The sequence below is a fragment of the Notamacropus eugenii genome, chromosome 1 (genome assembly GCF_028372415.1).
Source record: "Notamacropus eugenii isolate mMacEug1 chromosome 1, mMacEug1.pri_v2, whole genome shotgun sequence".
In the NCBI taxonomy this organism is placed as follows: domain Eukaryota; kingdom Metazoa; phylum Chordata; class Mammalia; order Diprotodontia; family Macropodidae; genus Notamacropus; species Notamacropus eugenii.
Genome location: NC_092872.1, coordinates 437,529,352 through 437,552,692, shown reverse-complemented (window position 1 = coordinate 437,552,692; position 23,341 = coordinate 437,529,352). Strand labels below are relative to the sequence as shown.

The window sequence follows — 23,341 nt, the reverse complement described above, 5'->3', positions numbered from 1 at the left end:
ACAGATGGGCCCACTGAGAAAGAGGGCTGTGAACCTAACGTTCATTAAGTTCATCGCCTGATCTTCAGAAAGCATTTTCCTATAGGAACAATTTTATATATACTTCTATTTATATTATGCATATTTATTTATTTTATATGTATATCATACATATTTGTATATTTTATATTTGTATATAACAAATAATATATATAAACATGGATATATATTATATATTTATATAAAATCATAGAATAGTAACAGTGAAAGTGACCTTAAGACAGAGAATGTGATAAATGGAAGGAACCTTAAAACATAAAAGATCTGAGCTAGAAGGGACCTTAAAGGTCACCTATTTTAACTTCATTTTACAGGGGCAGAAACTGAGGCATGGGTTAGTGAATGACAGAGCTGGGAATAGACCCCAGTTTTTCTGTGTTCCAAAATCAGTGTTCACTTGATTCTAGGGCTACCCCACAAAAGACACAAACAGATGTTTGTGTATGTGTATTCATGTGTCAGTCAACAAGTATTTTTAAAGGCTTACTATGTGCCAGGGGCAACCATGCTAAGTACTGGGGATACAAAGTCAGGTCACAAACATTTTCTAAGAAGAAGTCCTGTCTTCTTAGGGCCTGTCCTTAAGGAGCTTACATTTTAATAGCAGAATGAAGAGAAGCAAGGTTGTGGGGGGAGTACAAAGAAGTTAGGGTTAGATTTAGGATTACAGTTGCACCATATGTGAGGACGTGGTGATTAAAATTCAATAAATAAAAAGACCAGACTCAAGAATAGCTACAGTGAACATAACTGGCCTGGGCTTTTCCTTCATATGAAGTGGAAGGAGGGGAGAAGAGCAGTCCTTAAACAACCAACCAATCAGAGGAAGGACCTACTTTGCAGGGGAGGGGGGTGGTTGGGGAGAGGTCTTACAGAAAAAGAATTCAGGAGGAGAGGTTGTAATGTTAATATAAGATTAATGGTGGATAGGAGGAAGAGTTACAGATCTTCCCAGCCCGTTAATAGACCTCAATATCTTTTGTTAATTTCTGTTGAGGCATTGGTTCAGAGGGTCTTGTACTCAGGTTCTGAAAAGTATATAAATATACTGAGGTGAGGTTTTACTTTGGGGCTTACTCTCTGGAAATGTTTGTTTGGCCAAATGAGACTCTGGGTAGCTGCTAAGGAGCCCTGCAGCTTTGAAAATCCAGATACTGGTGCTTCTCTCTCTGGTTAACTATGTATGTATATAATGGTCAGACACTTGGATCTGTCTATGATCTGTGATGTATGTATCACTTAGGATCAGACAGCTGGAAGCCCTGCTGGTCTTTGTTTCTCTGCTTGTATTTTCTCTGTTGGTATATGTGTTTGATTAAAGTGATTGTTGACCCCTCAAAAGTTGATTTCCTTTTAAAAAAGCAAATGTAAGAACCTGTACAGCATGCCCTCCTGTGTATGCTGGGGTCCTTGCTGTTACAGGAGGAATCTCCAGAAAGCCAAATATTCAGTCAGTTTCCCAAAGGAGCAGAAGTTCTCACAGAGGGAGACAACACGCATCAAAAAAATTTTAAAAAGTATATATGGTGTAAATAGAACATAATCATTGAGGAAAGGACCTCTGTCAGAAGGTAGTAGTTGAGCCCAGTCTTGAAGGAGGTCAGGAAGAGGAGAGAGAACACTCCAGACATGAGCAACAATCACTGAAAAGGCGACGAGTTGGGAGATGAAGGGGAGAAGGAGTGTTCTGTGCCAGAAATAGCTGAAGGACAATATAGATGGATTTTAGAGTAGGAAAAAGAGAGTAAGGTGTAAGAAGACTAGAAAGGAAGGGTGATGCTGTGAAGGGCTTTAAAAGATAAATAGAAGATTTTTTTTAATTGATCCTGGAGGTAACAGGGAGCCACTGAAGTTTATCGAGTAGTGGAGTGACATTTATTCCTGTGCTTAGGAAAATGTGTGTCAGCTGAGTAGTTCAGGCAGGCCTGTGATTTCCCTGGTGCAGAGAATTTCAGGTAAGAAAACTCCTCTGTTTCTCCAATTTAGAATCTTAAAAGACCTAGTCTGGGAACATTTAGTGATTCAATGACTTGGTGGAAAATTATACCTACAGCTAGTAGTATCAGAGGTGGTACTGAAAGCCTAGTATTCCGGATCCCTGGCTAGTTCTTTTACACTCTGTCTTTTGGTTAAAACATTGTAATATACTATAAGGTAAATGTTTCTGTGGGGAAATACAATGAGATTTAAAGCTGTGGTGTAAAAAAAAAAAAAAAAACAACATTTTTCCTCTTTTTCCTTGCTAGTGTCCTAGATTATTCTACTACTCTACTAGAGTACAAGAGTGTACACACACACACACACACACACACACACACACACACACACACACACACACAGAGGGATGGGTTTGTTGAGAAGTAGAAATAGGAACTGGTTGTCAGGAGGGGCTTGAGATTTTCTGTAACAATAATTCATCTAGAGACCATTCTTTGTCTTAGAAATGAACCCAACCACTTCTTTACTTCCACTAGCATCAAAGACTGGTCTGCCCTTATTCTTTTTCCTGTTGCTCTATCCCTGCTGATGCATGCTTAGCACAATGTCTGGCAAATAGTAGGTACTTAATAAATGTTTTTGAATGGCCAATTGATATTGACAAGATATTTTCACCAATATGGTCTCCTGAATAATACAACGTAGACTTACATATCTAACTGAGATTTTGTAAGGGTGTTTTTTCTGATGGTAAAGGAGATATTAGCAAGGTCAATGAAAGTCCTACTGCTTCCCAATACACTCCTCTATTTTTACTTAGAACCAGTACCTAGATTTACCTAGATGTAAAATGTTTGTTGAGTTGAATTCTATCATTGGGGAGGAAATAGGACTGAAATGAGTCACTCAAGCTCATATAAGTATCAAATCACAACTGATATCCAAGTCTTCTGATTATAAATCCAAGTGTTATTTTGCCTGTACCATTTTTCTCTAACATTAACATTAACATTAGTTTCTCTAATGGCATTTGTAGAGAGGGGGCTCAAGTAAGCTTCATCACACTTCTAAGAAAACGAAAAGTCAACTCAGGCAATCAGGTGAAAGGTAAAATAAATTCAGAAATGCTGTGAGGTTTGTCCAACCAGAGCTGGGCCGGGGGAGGGGGGGGGTTGGGTGGGCAGGGGGGTTGGGGAGGGGAGGGGAGGAGAGAAAGAATGAAAAAGCTCTGTAGGGAAAATAAATAAATAAATGGGAGTTTGGCCTTTTTTTTTTTTTTTTTTACAATTTCCCGTATTACCTTCCATGTCTCCCTGACCTCATCAGAGAAGGTACTTGGAATAAGAAGCTCCAAGTTTGAGCCCCAGCTGCTACTTACCTGTGGCAGTTCACTCTCCTTCTCCATGCCTCATTTTTTTCATTTCTAAAATTTCTAAAATAATGGGGTCAGATTAGCTCTTATGTGCCCCAAGTTCCCCTCAGTGTGCCCTGAATTATATGTAACTCACACTTGCAATCATGCCAGTGCATGTCTCCCAACTACTGTAGTGTTATCAATTTAAACATTCAGTGTTCAGCCAAGAATAATACTGAACTATAAGCAAAAATAGTTTTATAACCATGGGACTAAATGATCTCCAACGACCTGCTAGCTCTAAGAGTCTATAAATATGAGGTTGTATCAGGTTAAGGATCAAAAGAAACACAGACTAGGAAAGAATTTGAGGACAGGAGAATATAAGGGCATTTGCCGAAGTCACTCAGCAAGGAGGGGAAAGCAGCTTCTATAATCTTAAACGTGTTATAGCTTGTTTTCAACATCTTTATCGCTCAGCCACTGTATAGAACTATAGTAAATTAAGGTGGCAATAAATTGATGAAATGCACCAAATTGCATTTTCTTCACTGAGCTGAATTAAAGTTTCCATCTCAGCAAATGAAGTCATTGGAGGTTCAACCAGGCACAGTCCCTGGGGGAATCAATGATGCACTCAAAGCAAATCAGAGACTAAACACGACTAGGGTTACATGTGATGTTTGCCAGGAGCCTGCAAATCAGCTAAGGTCTGCCCAGTTCGCAGTTCTGGCTGATTCGAAGTCTAGCTTCTCTGGACTTAAACAGAATCCAAAAGAGATATTCTAATAAACACTGATCCCCAATGGAACTGACCCATGGTGAAATTGTGAAGTGAGGAAAGTAACCTACCCTACTTCTATTAGGTCTCAGATCTCCACTAACCCATGAATAACAAAATTATGTCATTTCAAAGCTGGAACAGCCTCAGAGGTGATTTCATCTAATCCATATGTGAGTAAATATACCCTCTATAGCATGTCTTATAGTTAGCCAATCACTGCTTAATCTAGACTAAGATTGTTATCTAATTGATCTGTCATGTACTTTGTTGATTCATACTGAGCCTATAATCCACTAAAGCCCCCAGATATTTATATTTTTCCTCCCATGGTTCCTCATGAATCATTATCTGATCAGATTGTCCTCACTGTAGAGTTGACCCACTTATAGGATTTTCTATTTTTTACTTTTGGATTGTATCTAAATGGTTTTGGTTAGACCATTGCTCTAACCTCCAAAGGTAGATATTTCTGAATACTAATTTTGCTCTCCAGGGTCTTAGCTGCCCCTCTAAGCTCACTGTAATAAGTTGGACTCTTTCACAGGACCAGCAGTCTCTGTGGCAGGGCCAATATTTTTGGTAGTCTATAGGGAAAGCAGAATTTCCCTCGTTTTTGGCAGTCAGCTCTGCTTTTCTCATTTTGAAGGAGAGTTAAAGGGAAAGATAAGGGAGTTGGCTTTAGATGATAACTTCTGCTCTTACTCAGATGTTGATCCAATACGAAGGTCAGAAGATACTCTTTTTCAGTCTTGACAGGATTCCCTTAGCCACATTCAGCTCCATCTCCCTTAGCCCTGACCTTGGACACTAAGTGGAAGGGTACCTCCTCTGGACCCCCTTGTCATGTTGGATCTTGGAAAGGGATTGTAAGTTCTTCTCGTGGGAAGGAACATCTCTGTCAGAATATCTGAGAAAGCATTTATCTTCCTGAAACACACACTAATCTGTCAGGAACAAGTGAAGATAAGAGAACGGGGGCAGCAACAGGGGGAGAATAGAACCTGTTGGCTCCATTTCCTGGTCTTCCTCAGGCTAGAAACAGCTAAAAGAGCATACAGATTAGTGATTGCCCTGCTTTGGGGATTGTTATTATTAATAATAATTACAGTTAGCATTTATACAATGCTTTTAGTGTTTGGTTTGCCTGTGTACTTTGCAATGTTTATTCCCTTAGTCCTCACAGCAACCCTGAGAGATAGATACTATGATTATCCCCATTTTAGAGATAATGAAACTGAGGCTAAGAGAAATTAAATGGTTTGTCCAGGATGACATAGCTAGTAATATCTGAAGTTGGATTTCACAGGTCTGTCCCTTTATCTGTTGTGCCACTGAAGTTACTTATTTACCCAAACACACTGTAGTCAATATTCTCTGTTATCTCCTATAGAATGGGAAATGGTAGAAAGTGAATAAGCTCACTCCCTCCAAAGAAATAACCTGCTATGACTATACCAGGCAGCTGGATGGGCCAACCCTCACTATTCCTCCAGTGCCTACTGAGGTGGGGTATGTATGCTGGATGTCACACCAGAGAGAATAGCTCTTAAGTTGCCTTTTCCTTGATTCAATATTAATGCTAATGATAACTGCTACTTACACTGTGCTTACTATGTGCTTCGCAATTATTACCCCACTTGAGCTCCACAGCAGCCCTGGTAATTCAGCAATATTATTATTCCCATTTTACTGATGAGGAAACTGAAGCAAACAGAAGTTAAGTGACTTGCCCAGGGTCACACAGCTAGTAGATCTCTGAGGCCAGATTCAAACTCATGTCTTCCTGATTCCAAGTCCAGAGCTGCCTTTATATTGGAAAACAAACAAACAACAATAACAACAAAAAAACCCCAGAATTTCTACGTACTATGTACTGCTTCCCAAGTTATAATTTCTCAGGAAAGACTCATTGCTATCAGGGAATTCTAATTGTTCGTGTCAGAGAACAATCTTTCAATGAGTTAAATGCTAACCTTGTATAAATTCAGCTCTGTGATACTCATTGTGGGAGATACAAAGCAAACAGGAGACTCTCTTGACCTTCAGAAAGTTTACAGTTTTTAGTAAAGGCCAGAGTCATCTAGATGAATTTTGACCATCTAAACACACAGAAGAAATAACAAACTTGTCATTATTTCCAAATCAAACGTGATGTTTTTATAGCTGTTAATAGAGATCAAATTAGAGTCATCTTCCCTCATCCTGATCTATATCTGTCTACTGGACCCAGATAGCTCCAGAGGAAAAAGGTTGCTGATCTTGCATAGTCCTCCCTCACTTAAGTCTTCCTCACTTAAACTTCATCTTCCTGATGTCATGATCCTTTTTGAGAAGGAAGGACAAAAAACAACAACACTAAAGACAGATTTCAAAAGGACTTTAGAAATTTGCTAGCAGATTCTTTTCATTTTACAAATCAGAAAATAGACTCAAGGAGAGATAAAAGGAGGGAGGGAGGGAGAGAACTTGGAACTCAAAATCTAAAATAAACTACTAATTTTTACATGTAATTTAGAAAAAAAATAAAATTAGAGAAAGAAAAGAATAATAAAATGAGAAAACTGAAGTCCAAAGCTAGGAAATCTTTGCTAGTGACCTGCAAAAAGATTGAAAACTAGAAATTGGGTCATCTGACCCATAGTCCGATGATCTTTCTGTTACATCAATCAATAAAACAATTCTTGCTATCTTGTTAGTTGATGTCACCCCTCTCAAGAAGCAGATTTATATTTTGATAGGAACCTTTAATGTCTTTACTCAAATGTGCAACTCTGATAATGGAAATGTCAGGCATTATGGCAGGTGATTTGGGATAGATATTTCAAGATGGGCTTCTCAGATTAAATGACAACTGTTTCTGTTTAGTTAACTCATCTGTTAAATGAAGGGGTTGAGTTAGATGGTCTCCCAGGTCCTTTCTAGTTCTACCATTCTAAAATCCCATGTTGAATTTTAATTCAGCAAAAATTTCTAGAGCAACAGCTGTGGCATACACTATGTGCTGGCGATACAAATATCACCAATGACCTGATACGTACCTCTACACCCCAAGTTTCTGTAATCACATTGGAAAAGGGTTAATGCTAGGGTCCTAGCAAATTGGTACATATCTATGCTTGGCTTTTTGTCCCTACTAATGAGTAAAATTTCAGGAAAATTTTGAATAAGATTTAAGTGTGGCTTAAGTTTAGATTTACCCAAAGGTGGGTAGCAGTATCCATACTCCTACACAGGTATTCATCACATAGCATGAATATTGGGTATGATGAAGCCTTTATTTTACTTACCACAGAGAAGACTTAAGATGCAGAGAACTGACAACTTCTTCTAAACTATTACACAAACATAAAATATTCATATAGCATATTTACACTCATATTTTCCCTAGAAGATGCTTGTTGTTATTCAGTTGCATCCAGCTCTTCATGATCTGTTTTTGTTGTTTTGTTTTGTTTTTTTTTTGGAAGAGATACTGAAGCAGTTTGCCATTTTCTTCTCCAGTTCATTTTACAGATGGGGAACTGAGGTAGACAGGGTTAAGTGACTTGCCTAGGTTCATATAGTTAGTAAGTGTTTGAGGTCAGATTTGAACTCAGGAAGATGGGTCTTCCTGATTCCAAGTCCAGTGCTCGATCCACTGTACCACCTGGATGCCCTAGGAAATATATACACTATATAAGACTGTTGAATATTTTTCTTTCCCCTTAGACCTGTACTATCAATGCAAATAATAAAAATATCATGATAGCTTGTAAGACCTAGATTTCCTGGTCTCTCATAACATATCTTTAGTTCTTCATTCATAGAGAATCTTCTTGAACTGATTATTGTTATGTTTGTCCTTCATTTTCAAAGAGGATCATGACATCAGGGAAATGATGAGATGACTTGCAGTTGACTTTGATTTGAGGGAGGGAGGGCTGTGCAAGGTCACCAGCCTCACTTTCTCCTCCTGAGCCATCTGGATCCAGTGACCAGATATTCATCAGCATGACTGGAGATGGCTCAGGATGCAATGGGAGACCCTTGTCCTTTTAGGTTAAGGTCTTTTCAGGTACTCACTTAAAGTGAGATAATGCTCATTCAGGGAATAGACTTTGCCTATTTAAGAAGTGAGTTAAGAGTTATCCCCTTTAATTAAAAAGAAAACAAAAAGAAAAACAAAATCAAGCTGGGAGGGTAAGACCCTCAGGGTTACTGTTGCAAAAAGAAACAGTTACCATTGACTTTCACTCTAAATTCGCTCAAAGCCAAGAGGGTTCAAAATACATCCATAAAGTGCAGTTTGGCTAGGGACCCATTGTTATTGAATGTATGAGCTTCAGAGTGAAGTGAAGGAAGGAAGGAAGGAAGGAAGGAAGGAAGGAAGGAAGGAAGGAAGGAAGGAAGGAAGGAAGGAAGGAAGGAAGGAAGGAAGGAAGGAAGGAAGGAAGGAAGGAAGGAAGGAAGGAAGGAAGGAATCTAGGCAGTAAACCCCAAGTTAACTAGAAATTTACCTCTCTTTGGAGAGGAGAAGGAAAGGGAGAACACTTCTTCTTTAGCTGTGGCTCAGTGGAAGAGTTTTCTTTCCCTTCTGTAAAAAAGAGTGCCTTCTCCCTCTGGAAGGCCAACGAACAATTCTTTATCTTGGCGACTCCCAGACTCAAGATACCCAAACTTGGAAATGTCCATTCTCGTGAATGCTACTCTTGCCTACCAAAGGGAAAGAAAGTCAGAAGGTGGCAAATCAGTAACTAGCCATCCAGGACCTCCCCTCCCAGGCTTACCTGGACTGTTTTCCATGGGTTTCTCCTGCAAGTTGCCATTTTCTACTCCCGGAGAGGAGGTGGGAAATCCTTACTTGCCTCCTACTTTTTTATCTTGAGTGCTTTCTAAACTGGAAATCCCAGATACATCAATAGTTCTAAGAAAAAAAGAAAGAAAGAGCACAGTTCTCGACTCACTTTTATGGACTGCAGAGTGGGTAGCTCTTTTGAGAGAAGTTCAACCTCCTAAGCTTAAAGTGAACAATTATGAGGTGACCATAATTGCAAAGTTCAATAAAAAGTCTATCAGTAGTTTTCTTCAATGATTGCAATAAAGTACACACTTGTAATTTCATCATGTTGATTGCAGGATTCCTCCTCCTCTTCCCATCCAAATTACTTTTCTTACACAAAGATTTCTTTTTTTTTTTAAAGACCTAGTCCCTACTCTCAAGGAGCTTACAAATATTAATTCCCTCATAGCTCTATAATTCTATATTCTGATGTCCTATAGACCAAGATCCCTTACACTTCTTTTGATGTTCTGTGTTCTCTCACATTCTCTATTCTAAAGCCCCCTCCCAATTTTGCATTACATATGGGGATCTAGTTCTACTGATGAGGGAGAATAAGAGTTATAGGTAAAAGCATAACCTTGGGAGTTTTCCTTTATTCAAGAGCTAAGGTATGGTAAGTTATTGAGACAACTGAGGATAGAGAAAGGGGGGATGCATAGGAACAAGAAAAGATCTTGAAGATGAACCTGAAAGCTGAGTTTTTGGCAAGTCTCTGTTAAAGGGTAAGGAGATGACTCTGAAGACAAAGGCTATGGCAACTTCAATTATATTCAACAGACAAATATACACAGAGCTTTCAATTAGAAGGAAAAGGGCTAGGGGTGGGGAGTAAAAGCTCATCAAAGATGCTTACTGGTGCCTTGACTGCAGGCTTTGTTCCAGCCTTCATAATCATCAGGAACGGGTCGCAAATAATGTGAGAATGGTGGGTCCCAGGCAATCAGACAGGCATGATTGTAATGCCTCAATTAAAGTTCTGTCTGTAAGGCATGCAAACTCATGTTACCCTTCTGCTGCCTGCTGGGTCATAGGAGTTAGAGCTTCTTGGAAAGCTGGGAGCCCATGTCCCTATCATTAAGAGTTTCTTCCTGTTAATAAAAATACTCTTGTCAGTGGGTAATGTGACCAGCGATGACAATTGGCACCAACTAAAACATGGTGCACTGAGCTGGCATCTAGCCAGGGGCTGCCTGTCAAATCCAGATAAGGTTTCAGAGCTCAAAGTGTGGAAAAGAGAATTAATGTAGTTCAAAGCTGAGAAGGCGGAGCAAAGTGAGTGTTAGACAATTTTCTATGTGTTTCACTTGGTAGGTTTGGAGCTGGAAAAGGCCTTAGAGATCTTTAGTACAAGCTCCTCATTTTATAGATGAGAAAACTGAGACTCGGAGAAAAGTGACTCTATGTATGTAGCAGCTTCTTCCTGAGTTCAAATATGGCCTCAGACACTTCCTAGTTGTGTGACCCTGGGCAAGTCACTTAAGCCTGTTTGCCTCAAAAGCTTCATCTGTAAAATGAACTGGAGAAGGAAATGACAAACCACTCTATTATCTTTGCCAGGAAAACCCCAAATGGGGTCATGAAGAATCAGATATTACTGAAAAATGATTCAACAACAGAAAGTACAGAGCCAGGAATTAAATCCAGGCCATGAGACACAAAATCCAATATTCTTTCCACTTCACACAGAATTTCTCATAGTTCCTTTGCATCTTGTGAGTCTGGGGGAATGCTGCAGGTTCATCCTGATAGGCAGCTAGGTGATGCAGTGGATAGTGTGTTAGACACAGCATCAGGAAGACCTGAATTCAAATCCAGCCTCATACTCTAGCTGCCTTCCCCTGAACAAGTCAATTAATCTCTGTCTCCTTCAACTGTAGAATGGGGGTAACAATAGCACCTACCTCCCATGGTTGTTGTGAGAGAAAGATTGAGTTAATATTTGCCAAGTGTTTTGCAAACTTTACAGCACTATATAAATGTTGGCAATTAGTAATATTATTGGAGTGTTATGAGAAGGAGGATAGGGGAGTTGGAAGTCCTTCCTTCCCTCTGTGTGGTGCTTAGTTAGTCATGTGGGAATTGGATCGAATGGACAATTAAGAAGAATTGACTGGAACTGTGGATAATATGGGATGCGTCTTATGCCAGCTGCCCACTGCCTAGAGTGCAGAGGCTTTGGGATGCAGCTGTGGATAGTTACCAATTACTCCCTAGGCCTATATAGCAGCTACTGCCTATCTAGAAGCAGTGAGGTCATCTCTATAAAACTGAGCTTGAGAGGTTCTCCCATGATTATCCTTTGACCAGTTATGTTATCTTAGCTTTGCTAAGGCTTTATCAAAAGGCAACGCTTGTGAAGAACTGAAGGAGCTGGTTCAGAAACTGGCAGACCTTTGTGGAAAAGTTGTTTGGAGCTGGCATCCCAAAGGTCTGTCCCCATCCAGTATCTGGGGATTGGACAAAGCCTGCTTTTTAAGTAAATATGTGTTCTTTAAGTAAATATGTGTTCATCATTACAAGCACTGATTTAGGTGAAGAAAATAATTATCATCTATTTCCCCAGAGTATGTCTGTCCTCAGTCAGATTCCCAAGAGTCCAGGTGTTCTTAATCTGGTGTATACAAAGCCCTGGATAGATTTCAAGAGGTCTGTGTACTTGAATAGGGAAGAAAAGAGACATCTTTATTTTCACTAACCTTTATTTGTAGCCTTATATATTTTATTTTATGCATTTAAAAACACATTTTTTCTGAGAAAGTGTCTCTAAGCTTCTCCAGCCTGCCAAAGAAGTCCATGACACAAAAACGTTAAGAACCCTACCACTAATCTGTATATGTCTGTTTTTAAGAGTCTAGTCCTGACAAGTTCGCTGAGGTGTCAGCTTCTGGCCCACATCCTGGCCCTTCTTTGCCATCTTAAGGCCCTCTAGGGCCTGCAGAGCTGTTTGGGCCATGCTCTTCAGCCTCTGCGGAAGTGATGGGATATGACCCTATTGCTCTGGCACAACAGAACTTGGTCATGGATCTCACATGTGCATTACCTCAGAGATGCAGGTGAAAGGCCATGTTGGCAGCCCCTGTGTAGAACCAGTTCTCCCTGTAGAATGACAGCTCCTTATGTTTAGCCAACTTGACCATGGCCACTATTTAGGGCCTTTCAGCTTCCTTGACTTTTTGAGAAAGGTAATTAAAAATTGAACAAAATGAGACACGTAACCTTTAACAGTTAACAAGATAGATCATTTAACCATAGCAGAGGAATGGATTTCATAACAGATGGAGTCGGAGAGGATCCATCTTTGATTCAATTGAGCTCAACTTGCCTCCTTCTGGGTTGCCCACAATGGGCTGCTAGCCTGAGAAAGCAGCTAGACCTTCTCATGTTCAGCCTTATTTTATACTTAGGTAATCACTGAAACTGTCTTCACAGTCTGTCTTTATTCTCTTTAGGCAACTAAGAATGAAGAACAATTTGAATATCTTTTTAAGGAAAAGGCTAGCCAAGCCTGCCTTGGGTAGGGGCTCAGGATATGATTCCCACCATACTGGCTGTGACCGGAGACTGTTAAGGGAATGTTGTGTAGGTGGAACTCAAAAGGAGTGGACCCATAATCCATCTGGCTAGACTTAGCTCTATAAACTTTGTGAAGGACTACCTGTATGTAATAGCAAGTGAGATGTACTGGGAGTGAGACAATTTCTTAAGCAGTATCATTTGGAACTTGGTATCCTCATGAACATTTTATGGACAATACATTATTTCTCTCAAGGTGCACAGAATCAATTTAATCAGGGTCAGTCTATCATATGAACAGAATAAATGACTGCCTACATGTTGACAAACCTACTGAGCACAAAAGACAAAGCAAAATAAGCAAAAAACCCTGCTCCCTTCCTGGTTAACCTGCCCCTGGTCCTGAAATTTCCCCTCCATTAAAGTTACTCCTTTGGGTTAAGGCACTAAAGGCTAGTGTTAAAATCTAAATGTGACACCTAAAAGGAGTATATTAAAGAAGCACTAACACATGTTAGTACATATCTGTTTACCAGAGTATTTATTCCCTGACAGGAAGCGTGATTTATTGGACAGTGACCTAGATTTGTCTTTTTCACTGTGATTTAGTAGCCATGTGACTATAGATGTCACTGCAATTCTTTCAGCCTCAGTTTCCCCATCTAAAAATACTGTCATTGGAGCAGATAAGGTTAATGTCCCTTCTATCTTTAACATTCTATATTTGATATTCTAATATTCTATTTTCTAAGGCCTTTTCTATCTCTAGTAGTCTATGTTCTAGGTCAGGAATGGGGAACCTGTGGCCTCAAGGCCACCTATGGCCCCCTAGGACATCAAGTGTGAACTTTTGACTAAGCGCAAATATTACAGAACAAATCCTTTTATTAAGAGCATTTGTTCTATGAAGTTTGGATGCAACAGGCAGAAGATATCACTTGAGATCTCAGAGGGTTCCTTGTGGCCTTGAGGTTTCAGAATCCTCCACCCTTGCTCTCGATCTTCTATCTGTGACATTCTGTGTTCTTATACTTTGTGTCCTAATGTCTCTTCTAACTCTTACATTCTCCATTTTAGCTTCTTACATTCTGAGGTCTTGAATGATCCAACTTTCTGTGCACTAAGGTTCCCTCTATACTATTTCATGGTTTCAGAATTCCAGGGAACAAATACTAATGAGATAGTAGATGTTATAAAAGGGTCAGGTTTTAAAAAAAAAGTTGGTGTAATTTGAAGTCAGTCACTTTAGAAAAAATCCAGTGCCTGCAAGTTGGTGAAATGTGTAGGAGTTGATGCACAAGCAAGATGCAAGAAAGAAAGGGACATTTTGATTTGACCCAGAATAATATTGCTGGGTACCTGTCAAAGAAAGGTGAGACATTTCGACCATGTGCCACAAGGAGCCAAAGGAGGGATCAGAGACAAAATCCAAGCCATCTAAGTGATGAACCTTTCATTTGCCCTGATGATAAATGGTAAGAAATCTTAATTTATAGAAGCAAAGTGCATCGTGTCTACCAGGTTGGGTTTAAATCTGTCCTTTGTTGCCTTTAACTGAAGAACTAACCAGAGCAGTCTAAACTTGGGTTAAAATAAAATAAAAACAAGAACAACAAAAACCTTTCAATGTTCCAGCTTCAAAAAGGCCCATTCATCTCTACAGACAGCCCCAGCTCCAGGAGTCTGGACATTTCCTTAGTAAATAGGAGAATCAAATCCCATACACATACACGGCAGACAAAGTGGTCCCTATCCCTTTGTTCTCTCTTTAAAAGCCTTGCTACAGAAACACACATACACACAGTCATTTCAAACTGTTTTCTCAAAGGAACCAACTCTCATTCTCTAGTGTAATGTCAGGGGGTACCATACTTTCAAAGTTCCATTTTTGAAAGCGACTAGTGGCTTGAAAAGACCACTCGGATGTAATTTGCTTGTGCAAACCAACCACACAATAAGGCTCAGTAAATAGCTCATTCCCTACAGAGTTCCCCCAACCTCCTTTGCTTCTTAAGAGTTTTGGAAGAATTAGAGGAAGGATACACAAAGTAGCATAATGCTTCATTCAGGCTTTGGGTATGAATTGCCTATCAAGGCAGCTAGGTGACACAATGGGTAGAGTGCCAAGCCTGGAGTCAGGAAGACTCATCTTCCTGAGTTCAAATTTGGCCTTACTAGCTGTGTCACCCTAGGCAAGTCACTTGAGCCTGCTTGCCTCAGTTTCCTTCTCTGCAAAATGAGATGGAGAAGGAAATGGCAAACCACTCCAGTGTTTTAACCAAGAAAACTCCAAATGGGTTCATGAAGAGTCAGACACAATTGGACAACAACAGTGCCCATCAGTGCTTACTTAGAGGGTATGCAAACTCATTCACTAGAATCTCAAAAAAACTTAGAGCCTTCTAGCAAATACAGTGGGTATTGTCAATTGGGATGGATGCTAAGATCATGGGCTGTCATGATTATACCTCAGAATGACTTTTGAAGCTAGGGAGAAGAACCCAAGGGACTGAGATGCTGAACTGAATTCTTGGTTCTTTTTAAGTTCCTCCACTTCAAAGATTTGTGTTTGAAGTTACTGAACAAATCTGCTAGATGGGTAAAATGAAGGATCTCATTTCTGTTTTGTTTCTTTAAATAAAATGCTTCAAGCTCTTATAAAAGCAAGGCTTATGACTCTTAGAATTTTCCTTTTTTTTTATGACATAGCATGAGCTACCTTGGGGAAAGCAATGAAGATGGTCCTTCATGAAACTAATGAAGAAAAGAAATACTTCTGGGTCAGGGGAATTAATAATAATCCTTCAGGTGTGTATGTTTACAAGTTACAGAACAATTTCATACCCAGTATCTCATTTGATCCTCAGAACGGCCCTTAGAAGTAGGTAGCAGACATATCGTCATCTCTACTTTATAGATGAGGAAATGGCAGCTCAGAAACATGAAGGAACTTGCTTCTAGGTACATAGTAATAAGGTGAAATTTGTCCATGTAAGGGCAATTCGATTATAAAGGAGATTTGATGTCATGGATTAGGAAGTTGGTTGTAGGAACTGAGGATCTCACCTTTTCACTTACTTCCTAATTGACTTGGGACAAATCACTTTCTGGGCCTTAATTTCCTCATTTGAGAAACAGTGCTTCACAAAGTATTTTACTCATAGTAAGTGCTTAATAAATGCTTTTTCTTTCATTCATCTAGTCATCTGTAAAAAAATAAAAATTAAAATTAAAAAATGATGGGGTTGAACACAGATCCATTCCAGTTCTGTTTCTATAATCCTATGTTTAGTTTACCCTAGAGAAGAGAAGGCTTACCAGGAATATGATTCCTGTCATCTGAAATTTGAAAACTTGAGAAGGAGAATTTAAATCTGTTTTATTTGACCCCAGAAAAGTTATCTGGGAGTCATGAATGAAAGTTACAGAGGGGCATATTTTAACTCAACTCTTCATTAATAATTCTTAATAATTAATATTGTTGAAAAGTAGAAAAGTAGGCTTTTGGGGGGAGGTTGTTAGTTTGCTCTCATTGGATGGCTCCAACTGGATACCAAGTGACAATTAAAAAATTAACATTCATTTTTTTTTAAATTTTGAGTTCCAAATTCTGTTCCTCTCTCTTGCTTCTCCCACTTCCACTGAGAAGTCAAGCAATATAATTATCAATTATGCATGTGAAGCCAGGCAAAATCTATTTCTATTATTAACCATATTGGAAAAAGAAAAGAAATATAAAGAAAGTGAAAAAAATATCTACACTCAGGGGTCATCAGTTCTTTCTTTGAATAGCATTTTTCATCAGGGATCCTTTGGAATTGTCTTAGATCATTGTCTTGGTCAGGGTACCTAATTCTTATAATTAATCAGTATTATAGTATAGTTGATACTGTGTACAGTATTCTGGTTCTAGTCACTGCATTTTGAATCTGACTCATTAAAGTCTTCCTATGTTTTTTTCTGAAATCAACTTGACTATTTTTCAGGAGTATAATAAAGAAAATTCTGATTCTAGTATGAGAGAGACTTGATGAGGTCCCTTCCAACTCTGAAATGCTATTATGTTAGTTGAGTTGAAAGAGTTGAGACCAGAATCCAGGTGTCCTAATTCCAGTCTAGTATTCTTTCCATTGCAAACCAGACTACCTTTCTCAATCATATACTCAGCTCTCTAGGTTATAGGTTATAGGAAAGCTTATTTCAGGACTATTGAGCTCTAGTACACAGATATTAATCCCTTTAGAAATAAAAACTAATATCTACCTGTGCTTCACATAGTGTGTTGGGGGTGGAGAAGGAGGGAGGACTGAGTCATCATTAAGAAGCAAGGACACCTGGGTTATAATGTGGAAAATGTAACAGGTGACACAAGGAATAGAGTGCTGGACCTGGAGTGAAGAGACCTGCGTTCAAATTTAGCCTCAGATACTTACTAGCTGTTTGGTAACAACCATTTGCCTCAGTTTCCTCACCTATAAAATGAGCCAGAGAAAGAAATGACAAACCATCTAGTATATTCTACCATATCTAGTATATTCTAGTATATCTTCACCAAGAAAACCCCACGTGGGTTCACGAAGAATCAGACAAGACTGAAAATATAACTGAACAACAAAAACGACAAAAGCCAGTGAAATCTATGAGAGGAGATAGGGATGGAAGAAGCTAGGGGGACAGCAAGACAGGGCCAGGAAGTTAGCTGAGAAAGGCTAAGGAAACAAGTCTTTAGGAGCATGAGTGGGGTCTTAAGGAAAATAGGGCAAAAAAAAAGGCGGGGGAAGGGGGCAAAAGACAAACTGCAAATTCCAACTAAGCGGGCATAGATTATGATCTCAATTTCATACATGATTCAGTTGAGGGTCAAAGGACCATCCAGGATAATCCATATAGCTAGCAAGTCTCAAATTTTGGTCAGTAAACTCCTAAACTGTTTCCATTTACTCACTCATCTTTTTTCTGTGCTACCTTAAGTTTCATAAAGTGCTTGTTTCCTAACAATTAAAACAGATAGTAAAAGTATTATTAAACCATTCACTTCTATTTTCTTAACAAATGAGTGCACTAAGACTAGGATTCTATATAAGTCAAATCTACATAATTCTCATAGTTCACATTATCAAAAGAGCTCCAAAGCCTAGTTGTTCCTGACTCCAGGTCTGGAAAAGGCCTCTGTATTATTCTGCTTTTGGTGACCATGGGAAGTCACCAGAAGGGCCTAGAGTGGTCAATTAGGCCTTGCTCTTTCTTCTTCATCCTCATTCACTGGACAGCGTTCCAAAAAAAAAAAAAAATGTACTGCCTACAAGATCATGGGCAGGGGGATGGAAGGAAGACTAGAAGACAACAAAATTTTATTAAGTTAAGCACCTACTATATGCTTAATAAATACCAGAAACTATACTAAACCTTTACAATTATTATCTCATTTGATCCCCATAACAACCACAGGAAGGAAGTGCTGTTAATCTCATTTTGCAGATGAAGAAACCAAGGTTGACAGAGATTAAGTGAAGTGTCTAGCTAGAAGTGTCTGAGGCTGGATTTGAACTCAGATCTTTCTGATTCCAAGCCTTGGGCTTTATCTGCTGTGCCACCTAGCTCCTTCTGCAGAGATATCATAGACTTATAGCTGAAAGTGACCTTAGAGTCTATCAAATGCAACCTCTTCAGTTGACAGCTGAGGTAACTGAGGCACAAATAGAGGAACTGACTTATCCAGGAGCACACAGCTAGTAAGTGTCTGAATTAAGGTTTGAACTCTAGCCCCTCTGACTCCTGGTCCAGTACTCTTACCACTATACATACTAACTCTCAGTCTTCCATGTGGCCCATCTTCCCAGTGGTGTATCCAGATGAGAGACAAATAGAATATTGACAGTATGGTTAGTGGAAAGAATATTTGATAAAAAAAAAAAACTTGTAAAATGAAGACTGAAGTAGATTATTGCTAAAATGCCTTCTAGCTGTAAATTCTATGATCTTATGAATACTAATAGATTTAGATATGTGTTTCACTTCTAACTCATCAAAGTACTTCTATATCTAATATCCTCTTCAATCTTCATGATGTCTCTATAAAGATCATCTTTATAATATGGTTAGAAGATGAGAGTAACTATTCCCATTTTATGGATAAGTAAACTGAGACAGAATCTTCCTTAATCTTATGCAGTTTGTTAATGACAGTGAAAGTTTTGGATTCTATAAGCTATAAGGTTCTATTAATTTCTCACCTGACAAACTTAAGAATCAACATAACTTCAAATGTATAATCAGTATCTTATTGCTCACCAAATATTGGGAAATATTGATAAAATGAGTATATATGTACAGATATATGTATATACATATATACACATACATGTTATTATATGCATATATATATGAATGTATATGTGTACAAATATGTATATATGTATGCATACATACATATATGTGTGTATGTGTATGTGTGTGTTTACGTATATATAGAAAATTACTGTAGGTCAAAGTATGATGTGGAAGTTTATGGGTAGGTTTAGTGTGATAAATGGAAGCTACAGTCTATTGAGCAATCATTTGGTTCATGGTTCAAAATGGGACACTGGTATAGCCACTGAAGAACCTATCACATGTCTGAATCAAAGTTACCTAGCTCCCTACCCATGGTCCAGTGGAGTGAAATCTCAGACATTTCTCTGTGATGGGATCAACTTTGTCTCTGTGTTTGCTTGGTGGCAAAGAGCACTCTGTTGTCCTCCTGGCTAAGAGCAGAAACAATGTGGTACAAGTTCATATCTCCTTCCAAGCAACAGAAAAATAAAACAAAATAAAAGGATGATAACAGCAAGAAGAAAAAAAAGAGTAGATTTTCAGTTTGAGTTCCTATGTATCCGACAACAAGGAAGTTGTGCAGCAGATTGGTCTCCTTACTGTTGTTCACACATTGTAAGTCCCTTCTGACCATAATAATAGAATTTTTTGAGGTTTGTACAAATATTATCTCATTTTATTCCCACAACAATTCTGGGAAATAGATTTTATTATTATCCACATTTTACAGATGAGGAAATTAAAAGCAGATAGGGTATAAGTGAATTGATCAGGATCATACAGCTAGTAAGTGTCTGAGGTCAAATTTGAAATTGGTTGCCTAATGACAGATCCAGAACTTTATCCACTGCACACCCTCATATTTTGTCCACCTGAAGGAATCAAAGAACCTTAGGAGTCTGTCAACATGTATGTATTAGGTGTTTACTGTGTTTCAGGCATTATGCTAAGAGCTGAGTTAAAGGGACTGAAGGTATTAATTTTGTCCATTATCATGCTTACAGATCCCTTTTGCTGTATCCTATGGGCAGATGGTCAGACAGCCCTTGCATTAATGCTTTCAGTAGCATGAAGTTTATTATGTCTCATGGAAGAGGAAATATTCCTAAACATAATAGGCGAGGTTGTTATATCCACTGGTGGACAGTTCAAATTGTTAGGAAGTTCTTCTTAACATTAATCTGAAATCTACCTCTTTTTAACTCCTTTCCCTTGAACCTGGTTCTGCCATTTAGTCATGGAGGATGAGTCTGATCATTTTTTTCCATTTGACAGCTATTCAAAGATGAAAAAACAGCAATTCTAACTTGCAATACCTTCTTCCCTTGAGACTCCAAGTCTTTTCTAACCTAAATATTCTAGATTTCCTTAACTAGTTCTCCATTGTCATGATTTCAAAGCTTCTGTATCTTGCTTATCATATTCAAGATGTTGATGTGCTTTCTAAACTAAGACTTTCACACCTGAACACCAGATGGGGCGGGAGCAGAGCTGAATAGAATAGGAAGTGACAGTCCTTGATTTGAACATTGAACTTTTGGTTAAATTATTCATTCATTTAACAAATATTTAAATTTTTGCTGTTTATAGATCACAGCTCTAGACACTCTGGAAAACATGCCTTAGATATGACAAGGTCTTTATACTCAGTGAGTTTACAGTATTGAAGGAGAATAAAACACAAACAGAATACAGCTGAAGTACAAAATCACAATACTCCATAAGTACAAAAAAAAAAAATCACACCATGATGTTGAAGAGAATCACAGAGTTTAGAACTAAAAAAGACTTTTTTACAGTACCATAACAAAGCAAGTATTTTTGTTTCTTTGTTGGTTTGTTTGTTTGCTGGGCAAAATCCAGCACCAAAAGTATTTGTTGCTGAAAAAATGTTTAATAAAAGCAGGAATGCTGGCTAAGCAGTAGCCTACCTCTGTTTTCTCTAAAACCCATTTGCATACTAAGCCAAAAAGGATTTGGGGGAATATCTTCACCTATAGTATGTACTTATCTATAATGGTCCCCATCCAAGCCAAAGAGGCTGGAAAATGGATTAATCTTGGTCTAGGATCATTCCACCTGAGTTTTATCAGCTGTGTATGGTGGCGGTTGTTGTTGATTCTTCAGGACCCCTTTTGGGTTTCTTGGCAATAAAAACGAATGATTTGCCACTTTCTTCTCTAGCTTATTTTAAAGATTAGGCAAAGAGGACTAAGTGTCCAAGATCACACAGCTAGCAAGGGTCTGATTTGAGATCAGGAAGATGAATATTTCTGACTCTAGGCCTGATGCTCTTTCCACTGCACTATCTAGTGACCTACATGATATGACTACAGAGGCATCACTCTAGCCTTACTGGGATTCTATTAGAGCTCTTATGTTATTATAGTATACCTCTTTTACTTCATGATAGATGAATTCAAACTTCACAGAACAGCTGCCCTTAATAAAAGGATTTGTTCTATAAACTTGAGCTCAGTCAAAATGACACACCCAAGGACCTACAGTATGGCATCTAAGATAGCTAGTAGATAATTCTGAAGAGATAAACTAGAAACTGGGAGTAGAGAACAATGTTCAGCAGAGATGACATACACAGCAACCACCAAGTACCACCAGGACAGCTGAGCAAAGTGGACCATTATACATACACTAGCGTGTTCAACAACTACCATGAGTCAGTCAGTTAATAAACATTTAATAATACTTTAAACTGAGTAAAGAAAAGTAAATATTGTGTCCTAAGTGTTTATGGGGAAAATGTTCTACTGGTTACATTTTTATTATGCTATGTTACTTAATGCTTTGACTTTGGACTAATTGTGCCTTTCTGCTAACCAGGAAAAAGGCAAATACATTTAGGGGAGCTCATCAGTTATGAATTTTATACAACATTGGCCCTCTATGTACTTAAACTTGGGGAAGCCATGCTGGTGGCCCCATGTGAGAGAAGAGGAGTACTCCAGGTGTTACATAATTAACCTAGGTCAATTTCTTCATTTTACAGTTAAGGAAACCAAGTCCTGGAAAAGAGAAATGCTGTCCTCAAAGCTAAAACAATACAAATACAACAACTATGGCGGTTTAAAGAATATTGTGTTTGGTCCTGAACATTAAGTATCTGTGCCTAGAATAAAGATAATGAGTAGAAAAACACAAATTCAAATCCAGAGTATTGGATTCTGCATCTTGTGTACCTTTTTGAGACCTCAATTTCTATTGACATAGTCTAAGTTGCTGTTAGATTTTTTTGTGTGTGTGTGTGGGTTTTCTTCCCTACCTTGGAGAGAAAATGTGGTGCCAACAATGATATAGTTAGTTCATCTGCATCTCTGTTAGGGTGAGGGTGGGGGGTGAAGAGAGGAGAAAAGGATTGGCTGGTTATTAATTGTTTCTCTGCTGCATCAGGCAGCTAGTTTTCTTTGGAAAAAGTTGACTGTCCCTCATGCTGCAATGGGTTTTTTTTGCAATTAAAGCCACTTCGAGCCAGGAGTTTGATTAATAGCTGGGAGGTTTCTCCTTTGCTGACAAAGGAGAAAAAGAGAAATCAGATAGGGAGAAGTCAGCTGCATCTGCTTAGCACAGGGCCAGGGTAATGTTCTTTCTAAAGAATGAGCCACAGCAATTTCCTCAGGAATAAAAAGAAAGACAAATGCTAAAAAAAACCTTTCAGTGGTAGCGAAGTAACCAACCCACAAACAGATGTCGGTTCCTCCAGAGTGAAACAAGGAGGTTTGCATTCTTTCATGTTGCAAAGAGTAGGAAAAAAAATAACAATAATGCACTATGAGATGAGAATTTAGAATTGAAAGAGGCTTTAGCATTTACATAGTCCAACCCTCTCATCTTATAAACAGGGAAACAGAAGTAAAGAAAGGTTAAGTGATATTTCCAAAGAGCACAAAAATAGAGAGTAATTCAGTTTTAACTAGCATGCAAAGAGTAAGGTTTTGCCCCACAGTAATGACAACCAGAGGTGGAAGTTCTCGAATTTCCTCCTTCAGTGCTCTCTTTAGTTGGGTGGACTTTTGGTGTAGGGGCCCATACCCCTATGGCCAATTATTTGCATAATCTTGTCTTCTAAAGTTCTCTCTTTCCCTGGCCCCTGCTCACACTCAGTGTTTCCTCCTATTCAGATCTCCTCCAGATTGAGAATATGGACCAGCACCACACCTAGATCCTGGAGTGACTATAAAGAAAGGCAGACTGTCCTCTCCACCAAAGTTTATCTTGCCACTCTCTTTCAGTGTTCTTAACTGATTTTTACCCCAGGTGAAATTACTCCTAATTATGACTCTATAAAAGGAAGTATTATCAGGATTCAAACCTAGTTCCTCTGACTCCAATACCACTATTGTATACACTACCTATTCACATTCCTTTACTCCTTTATTTACCAAGTGCTTTTCTCACAAGAGGGTAAGGTAAGTTTTGTCTGTGTCAGTCACATTTTACAGCTGTAGAAACTTGAGGTTCAAAAAGGACAATTGACTTATCAAGTCATACAGCTGGTGTCCCATGAAGGATTTGAATACAGATCTCCTGATGAATCCAATACTTTTTTTTCCAATTCAGTTTA

The 23,341-nt window shown here is 38.6% G+C and overlaps 1 long non-coding RNA gene across 1 annotated transcript; it reads right to left on the bottom strand.

The window, feature by feature from the left end:
* Positions 1-3,219: 3,219 nt before the first annotated feature.
* On the bottom strand, positions 3,220-18,502 carry LOC140519066 (uncharacterized). Its single transcript, XR_011972089.1, has 3 exons — positions 9,791-18,502; positions 8,612-9,018; positions 3,220-7,770 (listed from the first exon to the last, which is right to left on the bottom strand). It is a non-coding gene; the product is annotated as an uncharacterized lncRNA (long non-coding RNA).
* Between the last annotated feature and the right edge of the window lie 4,839 nt (positions 18,503-23,341).